This window comes from Pogona vitticeps, chromosome 13 (assembly GCF_051106095.1).
Source record: "Pogona vitticeps strain Pit_001003342236 chromosome 13, PviZW2.1, whole genome shotgun sequence".
NCBI lineage: Eukaryota > Metazoa > Chordata > Lepidosauria > Squamata > Agamidae > Pogona > Pogona vitticeps.
This window is the reverse complement of record NC_135795.1, coordinates 2,847,501-2,868,264: the sequence shown is the minus strand read 5'-3', so window position 1 is coordinate 2,868,264 and position 20,764 is coordinate 2,847,501. Positions and strand designations below refer to the sequence as shown.

Genomic DNA, 20,764 nt, shown 5'->3' with positions numbered 1-20,764 from the left:
AGAAAGTAAGAGAAAAAAAAGGATGGAAGCAACATAAAGCAGAGCAGCCTCTCTGCATTGCCTTTTAAAGAAGTAACGCATCCACCACCTATTTATTTATCTTTTCTCCTGATAAGGGGACCCATGCCAGCTCACAATATTAAAAAGAACAGAAGTAAAAACATAATAAACATTTTTAAAAACCCCATTTAAGCTATGTTCTAACTAAAATACCTTTGAATGATTAAAAGCAAGTAAACATTAAAAACTGTCTTAGTTTAAAAAAAAACATTCAAGGACTCAATGCTTATGGTTAAAAGCGTGCCTGGAAAAGTGTTTCTTCTGCTGTTGGGGAAGGATAAAAGGAAGGGGCCCAACCTAATCCCCTGAGGGAGAGCCTTTCATAACCTGGGTGCTACCACCGAGAAGGCCCTCCTTTGTCTCTCCCATCAGTCAACTCTGAGCTGGCAATGGGCCTGTGAGAAGGGTCTGCTCTAAGCATCTTAAACACTGAGAAGGCTCATTAAAGCCTCCCTTTCATTTCCTTCTTAGTGACTGCCATGGAAACAACGACAAAGAGGACAGACATTTTCATTTATCTGCTACAGCGTCTTTTCCACCTGTTCATTAGTTAAACAGCAAAACAAGAAAAGCAAAAATTGAACAAAACAGTCCTGTATCAAAATAGCTACAGTGGCAGTGATTAAGTGCGGGATCCTATAGAGGCTTGCTAGGACAGGTGTGCACACTGCTGTTGGTTGACAAGAGAATTCTCTGAATTGTACTCCCAAAACACAATTCTGCATACATCTACTTACTACGTAAATAAGGGGATGGCATGTACCCCAGTAGGAAACATATGTCTTTGATGTGCCCAAGTCTGTTTTTTTGTGCACCTGGATGTCTCTTGTTAAAAACATTTTTTTTCCAAGTGGGATCTTCTACTCCCGGAAGCTAGAGGTTGTTTCCCAAGAAAATGGGGCTCAGGGCTCCCTGTCCATGCACAAAATAAAAACTCACAAAAATGAAATTGGAAGCGGATTTCCAGCAATTCTGTTTATTTCATACATGTTGCCTTGGACAAAAGGGATAGTTCAAGAGCTCCTGGACTCTGAATACAAAAAGCAGTCCATCTTTCTGTGAAGAGTCTCAGTCATCCAGGTGTAGCTATCTAGAACAGTGGTCCCCAACCTTGGGCCTCCAGATGTTCCTGGACTACAACTCCCAGAAGCCTTCACCACCACCCCTGCTGGCCAGGATTTCTGGGAGTTGAAGTCCAAAAACATCTGGAGGCCCAAGGTTGGGGACCACTGATCTAGAACATGAGTTATGGCAACTGGAATTCTTTCTTGTTAGGTTGAAACATTTAAGTCCAAGGTGAGTTGCCAGGAGATTCCCGATATATCCTCCACCTTGGTTTCACTCCCCACTGATGTGAATAAGCTCCTCAGAAGTACAAAGGACTGGGAGTGAGGGATAATCCCACTTCTGCAGTCCTTCTCCATCCATTGTCATGGGTTGTTAATGGTCAGTAACAGTGGTCTTTCTGGTGCGTATGGTCCTAATCTTTCTAGGAATGGATGAAACGGCAGCATGATAAATAGGAGACAGATTGCATCTAAGGCTACCCCTGTTGAGTGAGGGATTTTTTATATGCAAAACACAACAGGAGCAATATAGTATATGCAAAGACGAGTGTTTGGAGCTCTACATTGGAGAAACCAAACAGCCACCTAGCACAGGAAGGGCAACAGCTCAGGGACCACAACCCACAATGTTCCTTTATTTGAAGGACAAAAGACACTCATTTGATGACCAAGATGTACTCATTTTGGACCTAGAAGATAGATGGTTTGAGAGAGGGGTCAGGGAGGCCATATGTATATGCATATAGAATTTCCCTCACTCAACAGGGGTGGAGGCCCTTGATACAATCTTTTCCCTATTTATCGTGCTGCTCATTAACTCACTAACTCTCCTCAGGCTGAAGAAGCTACTTGGATAAGTAGTGAAACATTTCAACCCAACAAGAAAGAAGTCCAGTTTTCATGACTCAGCTTCCAGATTTGTCCACCTTCAACATGCACACAGAGGTGGACATACTTTTGCTCCCTGATAGGCTAAAAGGTCTAACCCCTTCTTGAAAAGAAAAGAAAAATCAGACATCATAGATTTTATTTAAAATGCTAAATTGTAGTTGTCATCGCCAACAGATTATAAAATCCTTGTCAACAGCCTACTCAATAGACAGCTATAGCAGATGGCACAATTTGTACTTAATGTGTCATTTGTCTAAATGTAGCTTTTGCTAATGTTTTCTCTGTACTGTTTAAGATGCATCACTTTTCTTTAAGATGCATCACTTTTGTTTCAAAAAGAACATTGATCATAGGAAGAAATTCCTAGAGTTCTTAGAGTGATGGACACTGCATCGCCCCTACTTTAGTTAGACTCATACGGCTATTTGACTATCACAATGTCCTCTGTTCCAATAATTAATGCAATGAGAAACCAATGGGTAGAGCTTGTAGAAGTTTAGCTGCTGAGAATGCTAAGGTCAGATGGCTGACTGGAGCTGCTTGTCAGTAACATGGAGGAACCGTCTTAAAAACCAACAGAGTGGCTACCAGTCCGTTTATTTGCCCAGATCAAGTCAGACCTTGTCATTTTGTGTTGCTCTCAGAAGCATCACACCCCATGATAAATCTAGGTGCTTCTTCTCTTGCATAAGCTGCAGGGCTCCTTAAGCCTTCTAGTAGAGTTTCCCCTTCTTAACCCTTTGATTTGCAAGAAGTTTTAGAGTTCAAATCCGCAAACCCCCAAACAGCATGAGCAAAATTCAGGGATTCGGAGAGTGGAATGCTAAATCCACAGGAATATTGGTTGAGAGCCAAACGAGACAGATAAAAAAAGTAATGTGAACAAATTGCATTAAAAGTGAATAATTTTTAGCACATGGAAAGTACATGTGTGTGTCTGTGAAATTACATGTACACACACAAATTTGTGCCTCAGGTAGTTCTTACCACATTCCTGTAAAATTGGGACTGTATTATTTCTATACTGCAGACAAGAGGGAGAGAGATTGTAGTTCACCTCAGGCACAAACAATGAATTTAGAGCTAATGCATCTTTGACTAACTTAATTTGTAAATACCGCATATATTCATAAAATACTATTTGGTATTGATCTCAAGCCGTTGTGTAAATCCTATTAGTAATAATTGTCTAAAAAGCTGTGAAGGTTTGGATGCAGGGTGATGGCTTAATAATTTAATTATACTGTAGCATGACTCATAAAGGAAACTTCAAGTCAGCTCACTCCTGCCCAGAATGGCAAAGCCCAAAGAGATTTTAATTATTATTTAGTCAATTACAGCAGAAGTTCAATGTGCATTACTTGATATTCACAGTTTCTAAGCAGAGTTGTTCAGAAGGCTTAGAAAACTCAATACATATGTCTTAAAATTGCCCCCACTGGTTGTTGTTGTTGTTGTTGTTGTTGTTGTTGTTGTTGTTGTTGTTGTTGTTGTTGTTGTTGTTGTTGTTGTTGTTGTTGTTGTTGTTGTTGTTGTTTTGTGTTCTGGAGTTTTAAAATGCTACTTTTAAATTTTAAAAAACCTTTCTAGAGTACCCCAGGCAATGAACACTTAACTGTCATTTTCTGATATCAACATCTTTTGCCTGAAGCTGTTATCCAAGATGTTTCCTTCATTGTGTCCAACAGTAGGGCCGGCTCTGCTACATACACATGGCCAAGAAAGAGGCCATCTTCAATCTGGAGAGCTACATGAAGACAATGCTGGGCTAAAAAGACTGATGTTGACATATGGTGTTACTGTGAATGAGTTCCACTGTGCATGATACTTTTCATGAACATGCTAGTTTGAATGAGTTCAGATCCCCACGGCCGGATAAATTACTTCCAAGGGTATTGAAGGAACTGGCTGAAGAGATATCAGAATGGTTGTCTATTATTTTCTTGAAATCATAGAGGATGAGTGAAGTGTTGGATGACTGGAAGAGGGCTAACATTGTCCCTGTGTTCAAAAAAGGCAAAAAAAGGAGGAACCTTTTTTGGGGATTACAGACCAGTCAGCCTGACCTCAATTCCAGGGACAATTCTGGAGCAGATTATAAAGCAGTCACTCTACAAGCACGCAGAAAACAAGTCCAGAGAAGGCCAACAAGGATGATCAGGGGACTAGAAACCAAGCCCTTGGAGGGAAGACTGGAAGAACATGTTTAGCTTTGAGAAAAGAAGACTGAGGGGAGATAGGATAACACTACTTTTTCAAATACTTAAAAGGTAGTTATACAAAGGAGGGGGAGGATCTGTTCTTGATAATCCCAGGGTACAGGATACACTGAAGAAGTTACAGGAAGCCAGATTTTGGTTGAATATCACGAAAAACATCTTAATTGTTGAAAAAGTATGACAATGGAATCCATGAGCTTGGTAGGGGTTAAGTGCTCCAACACTAGAGGCATTCAACAGGAAATTGGAGAATCATCTGTCAGACCTGCTTGGGTTTGGCTTCCTGCCTTGAGTAGGGGGTTGGACTCAATGGCCTTAGAGGCCACTTCCAACTCAATGGTTCTATGATTCTATGTTCCTAAAATTGCTCTCAATGAAATTGCTCTCCTAAAAATGGAACATATAATCTGTAGCTGAGTTCCAACGTGGTAGGCATCCCCTAATCTCAGTGACAAAGCAGATTCCAATACAACTTCAGTAAACTCAAACTGTGGTTCAGGAACTCCTTAAAGAAGAGGGGAAAGATGGGAAGTCTAACAAGTATTTTCTCAGGTGAAGTCTTTATTAACTGCTACCCACCCCAACATCTGTTGCTTATAAATCAAAGGACTAGACAGGAGATCTCCTTCATGGATTGCTGCCTTGTCGTGGCGAAGGGGCTTGAGTAACTCAGAGAAGCTATGGGCTATGCCGTGCAGGGACACCCAAGACGGACAGGACATAGTGGAGAGTTCCGACTAAACGCAATCCACCTGGAGTAGGAAATGGCAAGCCACTCCAGTATCTTTGCCAAGAACGCCCCATGATCAGAAACAAAAGGCTAAAAGATATGACGCTGGAAGATGGGCCCCTCAGGTCGGAAGGCGTCCAACATGCTACTGAGGAAGAGTGGAGGACAAGTACAAGTAGCTCCAGAGCTAATGAAGTGGTTGGGCCAAAGCCGAAAGGACGCTCAGCTGTGGACGTGCCTGGAAGTGAAAGGAAAATCCAATGCTGCAAAGAAAAATACTGCATAGGAACCTGGAATGTAAGATCTATGAACGTTGGGAAGCTGGAGGTGGTCAAACAGGAGATGGCAAGAATAAACATCGACATCCTGGGCATCAGTGAACTAAAATGGACAGGAATGGGCGAATTCAGCTCAGATGATTATCATATCTACTATTGTGGGCAAGAATCCCGTAGAAGGAATGGAGTAGCCCTCATAGTCAACAAAAGAGTGGGAAAAGCTGTAATGGGATACAATCTCAAAAATGATAGAATGATGTCAATACGAATCCAAGGCAGACCATTCAACATCACAATAATCCAAGTTTATGCACCAACCAGCATTGCTGAGGAGACTGAAATTGAACAATTCTATGAAGATTTACAACACCTTCTAGAACTGACACCAAAGAAAGATGTTCTTCTCATTCTAGGGGACTGGAATGCTAAAGTAGGGAGCCAAGAGATAAAAGGAACAACAGGGAAGTTTGGCCTTGGAGTTCAGAACGAAGCAGGACAAAGGCTAATAGAGTTTTGTCAAGAGAATAAGCTGGTCATCACAAACACTCTTTTCCAACAACACAAGAGGCGACTCTATACATGGAAATCACCAGATGGGCAATATCGAAATCAGATTGATTATATTCTCTGCAGCCAAAGATGGAGAAGCTCTATACAGTCAGCAAAAACAAGACCTGGAGCTGACTGCGGTTCTGATCATCAGCTTCTCATAGCAAAATTCAAGCTTAGACTGAAGAGATTAGGAAAAACCACTGGGCCACTCAGGTATAATCTAAACCAAATCCCTTATGAATACACAGTGGAAGTAAAGAACAGATTTAAGGAACTAGATTTGGTGGACAGAGTGCCTGAAGAACTTTGGATAGAGGCTCGTAACATTGTCCAGGAGGCAGCAACGAAAACCATCCCAAAGAAAAGGAAATGCAAGAAAGCAAAGTGGCTGTCCAACGAGGCCTTAGAAATAGCAGAGAGGAGAAGGGAAGCAAAATGCAAGGGAGATAGGGAAAGTTACAGAAACTTGAATGCAGACTTCCAAAGAATAGCAAGGAGAGACAAGAGGGCCTTCTTAAATGAACAATGCAAAGAAATAGAGGAAGATAACAGAAAAGGAAAGACCAGAGATCTGTTCAGGAAAATTGGACATATTAGAGGAACATTTTGCGCAAAGATGAACATGATAAAAGACAAAAATGGGAGGGACCTAACAGAAGCAGAAGACGTCAAGAAGAGGTGGCAAGAATACACAGAGGAATTATATCAGAAAGATTTGGATATCCCGGACAACCCAGACAATGTAGTTGCTGACCTTGAGCCAGACATCCTGGAGAGCGAAGTCAAGTGGGCCTTAGAAAGCCTGGCTAACAACAAGGCCAGTGGAGGTGATGGCATTCCAGTTGAACTATTTAAAATCTTGAAAGATGATGCTGTTAAGGTGCTACATTCAATATGCCAGCAAGTTTGGAAAACTCAACAGTGGCCAGAGGATTGGAAAAGATCAGTCTACATCCCAATCCCAAAGAAAGGCAGTGCCAAAGAATGCTCCAACTACCGTACAATTGCACTCATTTCACACGCTAGCAAGGTTATGCTCAAAATCCTACAAGGTAGGCTTCAGCAGTATGTGGACCGAGAACTCCCAGAAGTACAAGCTGGATTCCGAAGAGGCAGAGGAACTCGAGACCAAATTGCTAACTTGCGCTGGATTATGGAGAAAGCCAGAGAGTTCCAGAAAAATATCTACTTCTGCTTCATTGACTATGCGAAAGCCTTTGACTGTGTGGACCACAGCAAACTATGGCAAGTTCTTAAAGAAATGGGAGTGCCTGACCACTTTATCTGTCTCCTGAGAAACCTATATGTGGGACAGGAAGCAACAGTTAGAACTGGTCATGGAACAACTGAGTGGTTCAAAATTGGGAAAGGAGTACGGCAAGGCTGTATATTGTCCCCCAGCTTATTTAACTTATATGCAGAATACATCATGCGGAAGGCTGGACTGGAAGAAACCCAAGCCGGAATTAAGATTGCCGGAAGAAATATCAACAACCTCCGATATGCAGATGATACCACTCTGATGGCAGAAAGTGAGGAGGAATTAAAGAACCTTGTAATGAGAGTGAAAGAGGAGAGTGCAAAAAACGGTCTGAAACTCAACATCAAAAAAACTAAGATCATGGCCACTGGTCCCATCACCTCCTGGGAAATAGAAGGGGAAGATATGGAGGCAGTGTCAAATTTTATCTTCCTGGGCTCCATGATCACTGCAGATGGAGACAGCAGCCCTGAAATTAAAAGGCGCCTTCTTCTTGGGAGGAAAGCGATGACAAATCTTGACAGCATCTTGAAAAGCAGAGACATCACCTTGCCAACAAAAGTCCGAATAGTCAAAGCTATGGTTTTTCCTGTCATGATGTATGGAAGTGAGAGCTGGACCATAAAGAAAGGAGACCGCCGAAGAATTGATGCCTTTGAATTGTGGTGCTGGAGGAGGCTCTTGAGAATCCCCTGGACTGCAAGGAGAACAAACCTATCAGTTCTAAAGGAAATCAACCCTGAATGCTCACTTGAAGGACAGATCCTGAAGCTGAGGCTCCAGTACTTTGGCCATCTCATGAGAAGAAAAGAGTCCTTGGAAAAAAACTTGATGTTAGGAAGGTGTGATGGCAAGAGGAGAAGGGGACGACCGAGGATGAGATGGCTGGACAGTGTCTGCGAAGCAACCAACATGAACCTGACACAACTCCGGGAGGCAGTAGAAGACAGGAGGGCCTGGCGTGCTCTGGTCCATGGGGTCACGAAGAGTCGGACACGACTAAACGACTAAACACACAGACAGGAGATACATAAGTAACAGATGTTGAGATGGGCAGACGTTAGCAAAGACTTAACAAAATACTTGTTATACTTCCTATTTTTGAATGCAATACAGCAAGGTCATATTCTACAGCGATACAAATTAATTCATCATTTAAAGAGTGGCGCCAGGTGCCAGAATGGGGGAAAAACCAGAATATTATCCATGCTGAAGGTCACCCTCCAAATATGTTTAAAAATGGTTTCCTAGAAGATAAGTTACTGTTAAAAAATGCAACTTAAGATCTACATCAATGGATTTTATTACTGAAGGTCAACTGGATTTCAAAGAACTTATAACCAAATGCATTAGCAAATTAAAATTGATTGAAAGGTTTGATTTCTTTAAGATACAAAATTTAAAACCAGAGAAGAAAGTCTACTGAGATGTTCTGCAGAATTATATCTCTTTTTTGAAGTTAATTGAATGGGAAGCATAGATTTCATATCGCAGTGATGCTGTTGAATGGAGGCCAGAGAGAGGGGCTTTTTTATTATTTATTTAGTGTATGATGGGCAGCCATAAAACCTCCTCACTGCTGTCAACATCAACCATCGTTAGTTCTCTGGGAGCTGAAGCACTAATTTTTCACTTGACCTGCGCATGACAAAGACTAAATCTAGCACTCTCTGTACATCTTCTATCATCACATCTTCTATCATCAAACTAGGATTCGTTGTGTAACCATTACACCATGGACGCGATGATATAACGTGTTACATAATTGCACTATGTAGCCAATCCATGTTGCCTATATCTTGTCAATACAATGCACAAATTTGATACAGGATCACATAGCAGACAACCAGAGAATGTTCAGTGAATAGTGGCGCTGCAGGTTAAACTGCTGAAGCCTCTGTGCTGCAAGGTCAGAAGACCTGCAGTCGTAAGATTGAATCCACGTGACGGAGCAAGCCCCTGTCGCTTGTCCCAGCTCCCACCATATTCAAAAAGCATGCAAAATGCAAAAATGTGAGTAGATAAATAGGTACCACCTCGGTGGGAAGGTAAACGGCGTTCCGTGTCTAGTCACGCTGGCCGCGTGACCACGGAAGATTGTCTGTGGACAAACGCTGGCTCTATAGGTTGGGAATGGAGATGAGCACCGCCCCCTAGAGTTGAACACGACTGGACAAAAAATGTCAAGGGGAACCTTTATGCTCTGTAGTAACGCCCATGAAAACCAACCCAGATCATTGAGAGCAATTCTTTCTCAATAACCCACACCCTGAAAGCAATCACAGAAAGTGCTTATGAAAAATCAAATTGCAATTTTTGTGTGTGTGTTTTTAAAAGATCTCCAATGAAATGATTTCAAAACCACCCAAGACAGTTGTCAATCCCTGATGTTCAAGTTCTCATGCATCAAGCTAGGGGTTGGATGTGACCTAAACCCTATTGAATGAATGAATGAATGAATGAATGAATGAATGAATGAATGAATGAATGAATGAATGAATGAATGAATGAAAAACAGTTCCAAGTACCTCTTATTTCATGTTATCTTTGGCTATATTACTAGAAGCCATTCTACTACCTCTGTAATTACTCTGTAAGCTTTTACATCAAAGCATCAATGAGTATTCTCCAAACACAGTTAATTTTCACATGGGTCTGTTATGTACAAAAAACAGCTATGTGCTATTTACAGCATGTGCAATTTATGATAGGAAGAATGAAACAAAGGAAGTATTTTGAGAATAAAGCTACCAAATATCACAAATATCACAGTAGCAGAACTTACTATGGGATGTTATAATTGAAAATCATCAACCAACAACAGACTTAACATACTGCTTCGCCTTCATCACTGCCAAATTCTGTTTATCTACTGTAATTACATTATTCTAATTACATTAGTTCTTCTAAAACGGGCTGCAGTGATTTGAGTACCTGACTTCTATACAAGTATTTTATGAATAGAGCTTATTTTGGAGAATAATTGAATGCAGCCCACACTGTGACATCAGATATATAGCTCTAATTAGAGTGACTGTTTGATTAGGAAATCTGTCCACACATCAATAAAAATTATTTTAAAAAGTTTACTGTAATTCAATTAGCCCAGAGAATTTCTCTGTGCCATTTGGACTGCAATTAGCTCAGTTTTCTCTTTAATTTTAAAACTTTAATTTAATATTCCAACAAACCCTGTTTATCAGTTAAAGCAATGAAGATCTTGCTATTCATTACAGGAAGCATCTCCCAATTAAGGGGGGAAAAATACTGTGCCAAGAAATCAGAAACAAATGCTTGGTGGGAGTACAAAACTTGTATTCAACTATAGGGAGACTATGAAATATTGTTCTATATATATCTGTACATTTAACAATGCATCACACAAAAAGGATATCTGCATAAATCAAACAACTTTATTGAAGAAGAAAAAAAGAAAAATACCCAGACTTATGTGGATCTCATCTGGATCAGACCTCTTAAGATCAATCCCACCTATTTAAGGACAAAGGTGGTGGTGGGGGAAATATTTAAAATAAATAAACAATTGTAAATAAAGATGCCATTTCTGATAAATTCTCACAATCTTTGTGGGTTGAAGAGAAAAGCATTGTAGAAGATGATGGAACCAATGCATAACCAAAAGCAGGGTATCGAAAGAATAACAGCAAGAAGAAGAAGCATATGTTTTCCCAGCCATGTGCTGTAATTTTCTAACCCTCCTTTCTTAGCACAAAGGATATTCTCCCTTTATCTTCCAGGTAGCCAATGACTACAAGGATCTTTAACAATCTTAAAAATAAGTGCAGCTGGACAGTTTGGTGACTCGTGAGGGCTTGCAGTGGGTGCTGGTGAAAGGGTTTTTTCCGCCCCACACAACCTCTGTATTGATGTTTTCAATGTCTCATACATGCAAGCTATCTCAGAACAATCTAGAGTGCTTGGCGTCGTCACCCCAGGGCATTCTGGGAAATGTTGAAACGTGGCTTATGGCTGAAAGGTACAAGGAGGAGAAGAACTAGGATGCTGTGCTAGACTCACAACTGATCAAGGTACCAAGGCTAGCACGCATATACCACGGGCACCTCCCAAACCACATGCTATAATTTTCCAGCCCTCGTTTCTCAGCACAAAGTTCAGGAAAAGATGGAAATCCTCTTTGATTGCATTCCGCTTGGCTGTAAAATCAAGGTCTTTCCCCCTCCTTCTCTCATTTTTCTCTCCCCCCCCTCCCCGTGGGGCTATGGAACAGCTGGGTCTTTTACATAATTTTTTGAAAAGTAGCCGCCGTTGCATTTCCTTCTTCTTTTTTAAAGGCACATCCAGGTAATATTGGGTGGAATGGACTACAGCATGCTATTGATCGCTTCTCCAATACAGACGGAATAATGTGCGTATGTTTCTGCTCGCCATCACCTATGCCAGTCTGTTATTTCAGTCAATTCTTTTTTGCCCTTCAGGTAATGCTCCTGACCTTGAAATGGTCGTGGATTCCAGGCTCAGCGATGAACTCCTCCCGATCAATCATATAATTAAAGTATCTTACTAGCAAATTAGGAATCTAGCCAGGTTGAGGGCATAATATGTTACTTAGCCATTTTGCTGGGGAGAAATTAATTCAGTGCAGACTTTTGTTTATCTCAACGTAATTACTGCAGTTCTTTTTTTCCTTCCCACTGTATGCCTTAAAGCGACTGCAGTCAAACATTTTATGGTGCACAGAGAATTTTAAGCAGCGCTACCCCCTGTTTTCCCCAGATCTCTGATTCATTACCCCTGCTTCCCTTGCTTCACAAAGTGTGCAGATGTTCCAAATCCTTTGGCAGTCCAGAGGTTTGCTACATTTCAGTGCCTCTCAGCTGCATTAGTATATGGTGATTTCCCTTGCACAATGCAAATCCCTCTTAGTGTGGTCTCCATCCTGTACTCTAAATGTTTTCAGAGAGAAAAAAAAGAAACTACCTAAGTTATACTTCCTTCCTTCCTTCTGAACTGAAAGCACTAGTTTCCAGCCACTCTTATGAGCTAGGGGTGACATGGAAGGAACACAGGCAAGGTTGGTCTGGCCTGGAACCTCTAGCGACATAGCCACTTATGTATATGTGTGCATACACCAATCTGTATGTACAAACACGCCATCTGAAATTCTAGACAAGGTGGTCTGTGATAGCATCTCAGGCAAGAAATGCTACAAAACTGAAGCAACACCAAATGCATCTATTCTGGCACCTTAAAGACCAAGTGATGTTTTATTTTAATGTGAGCTTTCATGGATAACTGTACTTCCACAGACATAAGGGTGAGAGTCCATGGTGAATAGTTAGACATGTACAGTATATATGGCGAAACTAGCTGGATAGCTCAGTGGCTTAAGTATTTGGCTACAGAGTTGGAGGTTGGGAGTTCTCCCACTGTGCCTTCTGCAAAGTACGGCAACTTTGTGTGGCCTTGGGCAAGCTGTACACAGTCCCAGGATGTCCCCCTGTTCCAGCACACTCCAGAAGAAGCCATACTATATATATTTTTAAAAAGACAACATCACAAAGAACGGAGAATGGATGTCCTACTATGGATGTGAAGATATTTCTCCAAGTTTTCATTTAGAGTTGAGACTGTGTAGAAACAGAGAGCCAGCTTTTTAAATTATTTACCTCCAGCACAAAAGCACGATATGATATGGGTGGGTTTTTTTAACCCATTGTATTTTGCATAATTTACACAACATATCTTTTCTCTTTGTGGAGCAAAACATGTATACACAAACACACGCATGGATCAAGTACAAAAGGACAGGCTTGCTGTTCGAAAACCATTTCCTGGATGCTTAATAATCCATGAAACAAGGCATCAATTAATCATCATGTTAAGGTTTGTGCATATATAGAAATGCAGAGATATGTATGTCCCAAAGACTCTCCCTCCCTCCCTCTCTCTCTCTAAGATCAATGACACCACTGCTCATCTAACCATCTTGCAGAGGAGAGAAGTGTGGTTTTTTTTTCATTTTATATGTAAAGATGAGCCAGCCTGTGACCTACATCTGTAAGCTGTTCACGCCATGCCCACATTTCAATGTGGATCAACAGAGTGGTTGATCAAGGGAATCTGCTTTGATTTAATGGTTAAGATTTTGTGGAAGGTGTCCGTGATCATGTGTTACACCTTTATGCCTACATATTCTTTTTGGGAATTGGTATTAACTTTTTAAAGGACGATAATGGAATCCGTTCTGAGTCAACGCAACAAGAGGAACGGCTTATGGATGCTCCTTTAGAGCTGTTACAGTCTGCGAGTTAAATACCTATTTGGTATACATACTCATTTTGATATTTAGCAGACTGTAACTGTCTCTTCCTTCTGAGTGACTTTCACTTGCCAGGTAAACATGTGTTTTTGGAAGGCATGCATACTAATTTGGAAAACTTGTATCTGTTGCCGAACCAAGTGTAACGACTTTGGCCCGTCGTGTAAACCTCTCCTTCGACGTATGGCTCATTAATTTGATGGACTGCATCTGTTCCTTCATGGCTATCATCGCCACTGCTTGTTGTAATTTGGCTGCCGCATCTGTGCAGGAAGACTCCAAGCCTAATAAACTCGGCTGGCTTGAAAACAAAAGGAAATGAAGCAAAGGACGCTATGGTCTTTCTGCATCAAAATGTTATGGAAATCAGCAAAGGTGAATGCAGAAAAGTGTTTCTCTTAGTTCTGCCAATTGTTTGCTTCTTTTTTTAAGGTCTCCCAACTTCAAGACCACTGTTGGCATTAATATTTTATTTTTCCAACTCCTGCTGTGGAACCCCCATTATGGATGGCATAATGTGTCCTGGAAATTCTGTACCTGTGCCTACAGCAGAACGACGTGTTGGAATGGACAGGGAACAGTCCAGATTATAGAGCACCGGTTCCCAACATTGGGACATGCTTGGACTTCAACTCCCAGAAGCCTTCCCCACTAACTGTGCTGGCAAGGGCTTCTGGGAACTGCAGTCCAAGAAAGCCTGGAGACCCAAGGTTGGGGACCACTGCTATAGAGGATCAGGATTGCGTTCAAAAACGGTAATGGCAGGTGGGAAGTATTCCAAATTGATACAGTGGGGTCTCTACTTAAGAACGTCCCTACTTAAGAACAATCCAACTTAAGAACAGCTCCATTTGCTAAATTTTGCTTCTACGTGAGAACAGAAATCCAAGATAAGAACAGGAAAAAAAAACCTTTCCTGCTCTTTTTTTTAACCTTATGTCATCTTAGGTTAAAAAAAAATCTCCCCCTAGTGGTAGAGTACATATTAACCAGCTTTGCATTAGTTCCTATGGGAACGAATGCTTCAATGTACGAACGCACCTCTACATAACAAAAAAACAGTCAGAACGGATTAATTGGTTTTCAGTCCATTCCTATGGGAAATTTTGCTTCAACTTAAGACCGTTTCAACTTAAGAACACCATTCCAAAACGGATTAAGTTCTTAAGTAGAGGTTCCACTGTAGTTTCTATGGATGGAAAAGAGCAGATACGGATTAAATGGTTTTCAATGCATTCCTATGGGAAATGCAGATTCAACATAAGAACTTTTCAACTTGAGAACCACCTTCCAATACGGATTAAGTTCTTAAGTAGAGGCCCCACTGTACTCCTCTATAGGCACACTGACAACCTGAAGCCATGTAGCCAATTCTACTCATTCCCTGCCCTGGTTCTCCAGCTGCTTCCCCTTTGGCTGTCTTGCCTTGTCCCGGCGTACTTGTTGACTTTCCCCAGTGGAACAAAGAACTCCTTCCAATGCCCAGTGTCAAGGTCCCAGCAACAGACCATCTCCCTGCCAGCTGTTGAGTGCTCCAGCAATGCTGGTACCTCCCGGGCCTCAAACACCTCCCAATTGATGGTGTCCACCTTCCAGTCTTCCTCCACCTGACTCGCTTCCTTAAACCCCCAGTCCACCACCCACCGTTACACATGTGGGCTTCCAAGGCCTCACCCAAGTCTAAGCTGCCAACATCCAAGTGCACAGATCTCGCCCTCGCTCTCGGGAGATGGAAAGCCCACTTTCACCAGCAGGTGGAAAAGGACCGGCCCTACAATGTGGTCAATCTACATTTTATGTAAGTTGCTTTGATTCACTGGGTCTACTCTAGTGGGAACAGATAACTGGATTTAGCTCACCGTGCACACTTTACGAGAGCTGCAACATGTAGTAGAAACACTCCAACAAATTAATTGCTTAATGAGCTAGCAGATCTTGCTAATTGTTCCTTCCAATGCTAGTGTGTTTCACAATCAGTATCTTGAAAGGGAAATGCTCTCCTATGTGTGAGAAAGGAATGACGTGTACATCTAAAATACAGCACTGAAAGACAAAGAAAGCATTCATATTCCCCAAAGTCTTTGTTATGGGACTTCTCTCTCTCTCTCTCTTTTTTTCCTCCAGGAAGATATATGGAGTTTCAGTCTGTTAATCAATCCGCTAATTGACTGACACCACTCCAATGATTAATCAGCCACATTTTATACAAGCATGTGATAGATAGGGTGACATCCTTCTAACAGCTGAAGTCAGAGCAGCTCTCCTTCATGAACATATGGGCTGATTCTGTCCCTCTGGAGCTCAACACAAACCAGCATGGAACACAACAGAAGTTCAACATGTTTCTTTACAACACATCAACAGGGAGCAGAGAGACACTGTGCACTGTATGTATGCGTGTGTGTTGCAAATAATAATTTGTCACAACAGCCAAGACATTGAGCTTCAAAAGTTTGTGCTTCATTGTGTTCGAGGGGGGGAAAAAGTTTGCTCTGGAATGCTCAAAATTATGGCTACAAAGCTGACCTAAGGCGACAAACACTATTGTTCCTCCAGGTCCCCCCTTTCCAACATTTTTCTTTCACTCCCAAGGTCGATACTTCATAGACTTGCTCTTTAAAGTCACTCCTAGTGACCCACGGATTCATAAAAGCAGAGCGGAAGGTTTCATCTCCTGCAGCGATTGAAAAATCTGAGGTGAAACAGAGCAAGGCGGCAGCTGGGACGAGACCTTCAAGGAATTGTTCGTAAAAGTTCGGCAAACTCTCTGAACACAGGCTCATTTTATAAAAGGTATGACATTCTTCATTATATGAAAATAAATTCTTGTGTCTTTAAGGAGAGATGAAAAGGCATTTTTGCATTAGCCTTTCCACATGCGGTTCCACCCTCCTCTTCTTTATTGTAATCTGTTTGATCTAATATAATTTCAAACACATTTTTTAAAGGGTATTAGAAGGAAACCTTTCTGGGCTTAATAACAGATTTTTTCCAGCATATATTAAACACCCGGCTCATCAGCAAGGGACCCATCAATGCTGCTCACTTTGAAGCAGACCGAACAGGGTTGCAAAGAACAAAGTCTCTTTCGAGGTGGGAAAAAAAAACACAAGTCATATTTCCATCACTTTCACCTAGACCAGGTTCTAATAGGTTTGTTTGCAACTTTGCCCTTAAAATATGGAACCTAACTCCATCACTCTCAACACACAGTTTCCCTGCCCAGTTCTCTTTGAAGTAAGTGGTATTGTTATGTGACGTCAAGTTGGAACTGACTTCTAGGAACCCTAGTAGGGTTTCCAAGGTAAATGAGATATTTTAAGGAGTGGCTTTACTGGTTCCACTCCCCTAGTGAATTTCCATGGCCAAATGGGGGATTCAAACCCTGGTCTCCAGAATACAAGTCCATCACTCTACCCACTACACCACACCGTAGTGGTGTAGACTAAATAGATGTAGTCCTAGTTAAAATCCATTTTGTGTGTCTTGCTTCTTTATTGACCCTTCCATCTGCATTTAAAACACTGCAATTTTAATGATTAGTCAGGGGGTTGCAGTTGTGTGTGTTAAGAGGTGTGAACCTGGCAGATTTGTCACTCTTACTGATCTAGGCTCTATTGATGAGGAAAGATGCACCCTCAAGGAACTGCCAAGGCCCAGAAGGCTTTTTGACTCTAAAATGTCTAGCTGCTAGACTACTAGAGTCCCCTTCTGCGGTATCAGGAGGGAAGGCTGGTATGCTAGAAATTTGCATGAGCTGCTTCTATGCAGAAGTAGCATATCTTCCCTTCATGAAGCAAAACACCCTGTAAGAACAAAAGACTGGTGATGGACAAAAAGGTTACAAACAACCCATCTGAAGTTTCTAGTTTATAAAACACAGTACAGCAAGGGACTAGCTGTTGTAGTTTACTGCACAAACAGCACCCTCACAAATGAGAGAAATCTAATCAAACCTTAGAGAAAATTGCTCCTTCAGGTGAGAAAAAAATTGCCACCGCTCCTTGTTTTTGCATATGAGAATCAGACAAGTGTGTATGTGCTGGAAAATGACTGATATAGTATTACAAATGTGTAAGATATTTTAAGTATCAAGAATTTGAAACTTGGATTACCAGTGGAATTAAGCAAATCCTATTCATGTTCGGTATCACTTTAAACAGCCAGGGTACAAATTTCTAACAAAGACAGCATGCAAGAACTGAAAATCGGGAAGTCAGAATCAATCTTCCTCTCTCTGCTTCCCTTCCTTAAATAAGGCTTGTTCGTGGAAGTAAAAGAATTATTTGGCTTTTTCCCCTCTACCAGCGTAGAGTCTTCACATCTCTTTCAGTGTTTGACATGAGCTAGCAGGAAATGTAACAGTTTGGAGGATTAATCACAATCCTCGCTGTGCCAGATCTGTGAATTAAATGCCACTTCCTCCATGACCTGAGAAAAGAAGTCGTGGTTTAAGGCCACCTTTTGATATATATAAAAAATTAAGCAACGTTAATCCCGAGGTAGGCCATCCAGGGCCCTTGTTTCTTAAAAATATATATATATAATGAGACTTGGAGCTTATTTCATCTTGCTGGGTCTGTTTCACTTCCAGGAGGGAAGGCTGCTATGCTAGAAACCTCTCTGATTCCAGATATTTTTGGAAATCTGACACTGGATAATGTTTCTTATACTTTCCCTCTTCTTTTTTGCATTAAGGTTTGCTTTTTTTTCCCCTTTAAAGGCCAGTTTGAAATACTATGTAATTAGAGCTAATTTATCTGATTAGTGCAGTATTCGGCAACTTTGCAGTGGAGCTTAATGACAAATTGATTATTATCAGTACTTAATGACCAGTTTCTTATCTAATTTTCCTAAGGCTAAAACGTGCTGGGGGAGGGGGAGAGAAGGAAGCCCCATTGGCAAAGCAAATAACAGCAGCAGCTGCAATTAAGGCAGAGTAAATAAGATGTAGAGATAGAGAGAGACAAGTAAAATAATAAATCTAAATTCCAGTGACAGAACTTTTGATTTGTGCATGATGGAAATGTATTTTCTGTGTATAAGACACCCCCATGTATAAGACACACACACCCCACTTTTCTAACCCAAAATTTCTTTCTTTGCAAGAAAGTGGAGGGGGAAGGCAGGGATCAAAGCGCTTTGATCCCTTCTTTCCCAGTCCACTTTCTTGTGAGGAAAGTGCTTTTCCCCTCCATTTTCTTTGCAAAAGGCTGCTTTCCTCCTCCACTTTTTGGAAAGAAAGTGGAAGGGGTGCTTTCCCCCTCCACTTTCTTTGCAAAAGGTGGAGGGGGAAAGCAGGGATCAAAGCGCTTTGATCCCTCCCCCCTCCCTACTACCGTGTATAAAACGACCCTCAATTTTTCCTCTATTTTAAGGGAAAGTGTCATTTTATACACGGAAAAGTACGATATTTGCAATTTGTTATGTTGATCATATTGCAGAATTAACAATGGGAGGTGAAGACATAAAGCATTTTAAACAGGATTAAGATTCCCATTCTGATGCAGCACAGGGGAGTGAGATGCTTCTGGAAGATGCCCTCAGTGGGTACCTTTTCCCTAGACAGCATCTCCATCAACAAGCAAACACCAATTGCACAACTTGAGCCCATGGAAAGCTGGTGACATTATGAGTAGAGATGGGCATGAATTGCCAGTTCCGTAGTTCATACCAGTTCATTTTTCAACCATACTCAATGGTTCCCAGCCCTGTCTTCTCCAGTGGGTACCCATTCAGAGTCAGAGCCTGAAGGAGGTGGGGCAAGCAAGCCGGAGCGCTGCGTCTGATTGGGTGTCTGCCAGAGGAGGTGGGGCCGGGAACCGCCTAACACCTGTACAACTGAAAACCGAACCTGCATAAACTGCCGAACCGGTGATTCATGCCCATCTCCAGCCATAAGCATGGAGCAATATTAGGTAATTAAAACATTGCTACTCCCATCTGATGGCTTTCCCAAATCCGGTATTATTCCTTTCATTGTGTGTGATCCAGGGAGCCATTAGCCAGAATACAGAAGTTTTTAATCACCCAAAATTACACCCTTCCCATGACATCATCACCCTTTCCTTGGCATAAATTACACAAGGGGGTTTCAGGCACTATCCTCAAGGAGGAAGCATAGCCATTTTCATAGAGAACAGTCCCCTACTTGAGGAGTGGGCAAAGGTTCATAGGGACACCCCAATCCCTCTTAAGAGCCTTCATTCTTCCCTGATGCTCCCAGAATGTTCATAGGTTTTTTTCTTCGTTTGCAATCAATCATGTCCACCCATCTCTTTGTTATTTACACACCCTTTGCTATTTACACTCCTTTCATAAGCTTTTGTGATTTAAAAAGCTCCTGCTGGTTTTTTTTATCTTCCACAAATTTAAAGTTCACGATTCTTGAAGCTGATTTAAATTTATTCTATAATGAATTAAATGTAATCTTTAATTATTTTTAAAATAATCTGCAATGTGCTCTCAGTGGGTTTTTCGGGAAATGCTGAAAAAAAACACTACTTAATGAACTAAAATTAATCATAGCAGTTAACTAAGTGGGATTGCTGGGGTTCGTAATACTGATAAATGTTCTTATATTGAGACACAAAACACTATATGCACACACACGCACACCTCTCTGCGACAGAAAGTGAGGCTGAAATCCCAGTCGAGTAAATTCCACCAGTCTAAAAGGTGATGATGACACTGTCAGAGGATGATTGCTGGGGGAGACCACTGGATCTCCTGACCCACTGGAATTAATAAGACTGAGAGCAACAATTGGGCAAGCACTGGGATAAAATCGGGGACAGTGGCATCCCCCCCAAGCATGAGTTACTCAACAGGATATTGGTCATAATCTCTACTAAGATACACTAGTTCTCTTAGTACCTATACAGATGATCCTCAGCCCTATGGGAGTGTCCACCCCACTGTTTCTGAAGATGCAGCCAAACCCAATAGGGTCATGCCCTTGCTGGTGGAGTCCTCCCATGAGAAGGTGTTTGAATGCTCACAGGACAGAAGGTGGCAACATGTCAACTGCTCTCTAACCTTCTAGGATAGAGAACAGCGTGGGGCATATTTCTTATTCAGACCTTCTAGTGTATGTTGTCTGCACGACATAAAGTATATTGCCCACCCAACCCTGGAATAAAACGCGAAAGAGTGATATGGGTTAAATACAGGCCACACTTTATTAATCTAATCCATAGTCCAAATTTGCCATGCAGAAGGAGGGGGCCTGCTGTAGTGCGGAAACAGTTAAATGACGTATCTAAATAGTCCTAGATCAATGAAAGGGTGAGTCCCTGACCCCCAGGCTCCAGTGATCTTAAGGATAGCAGGAAACCTGGCCGGCTGCTAACAAACACCCCCAGGCCTCAATCCCCCTTTGTTCAAGGGTTGTTAGTCTGGAGGG

At 41.6% G+C, this 20,764-nt stretch overlaps 1 protein-coding gene across 28 annotated transcripts in view; it reads right to left on the bottom strand.

Annotated features, from left to right (window-relative positions):
* The window catches only part of RBFOX1 (RNA binding fox-1 homolog 1), a 1,225,669-nt gene that overhangs the window by 649,918 nt on the left and 554,987 nt on the right, over positions 1-20,764 (bottom strand). The gene's annotated exons all lie outside the window — the stretch shown is intronic.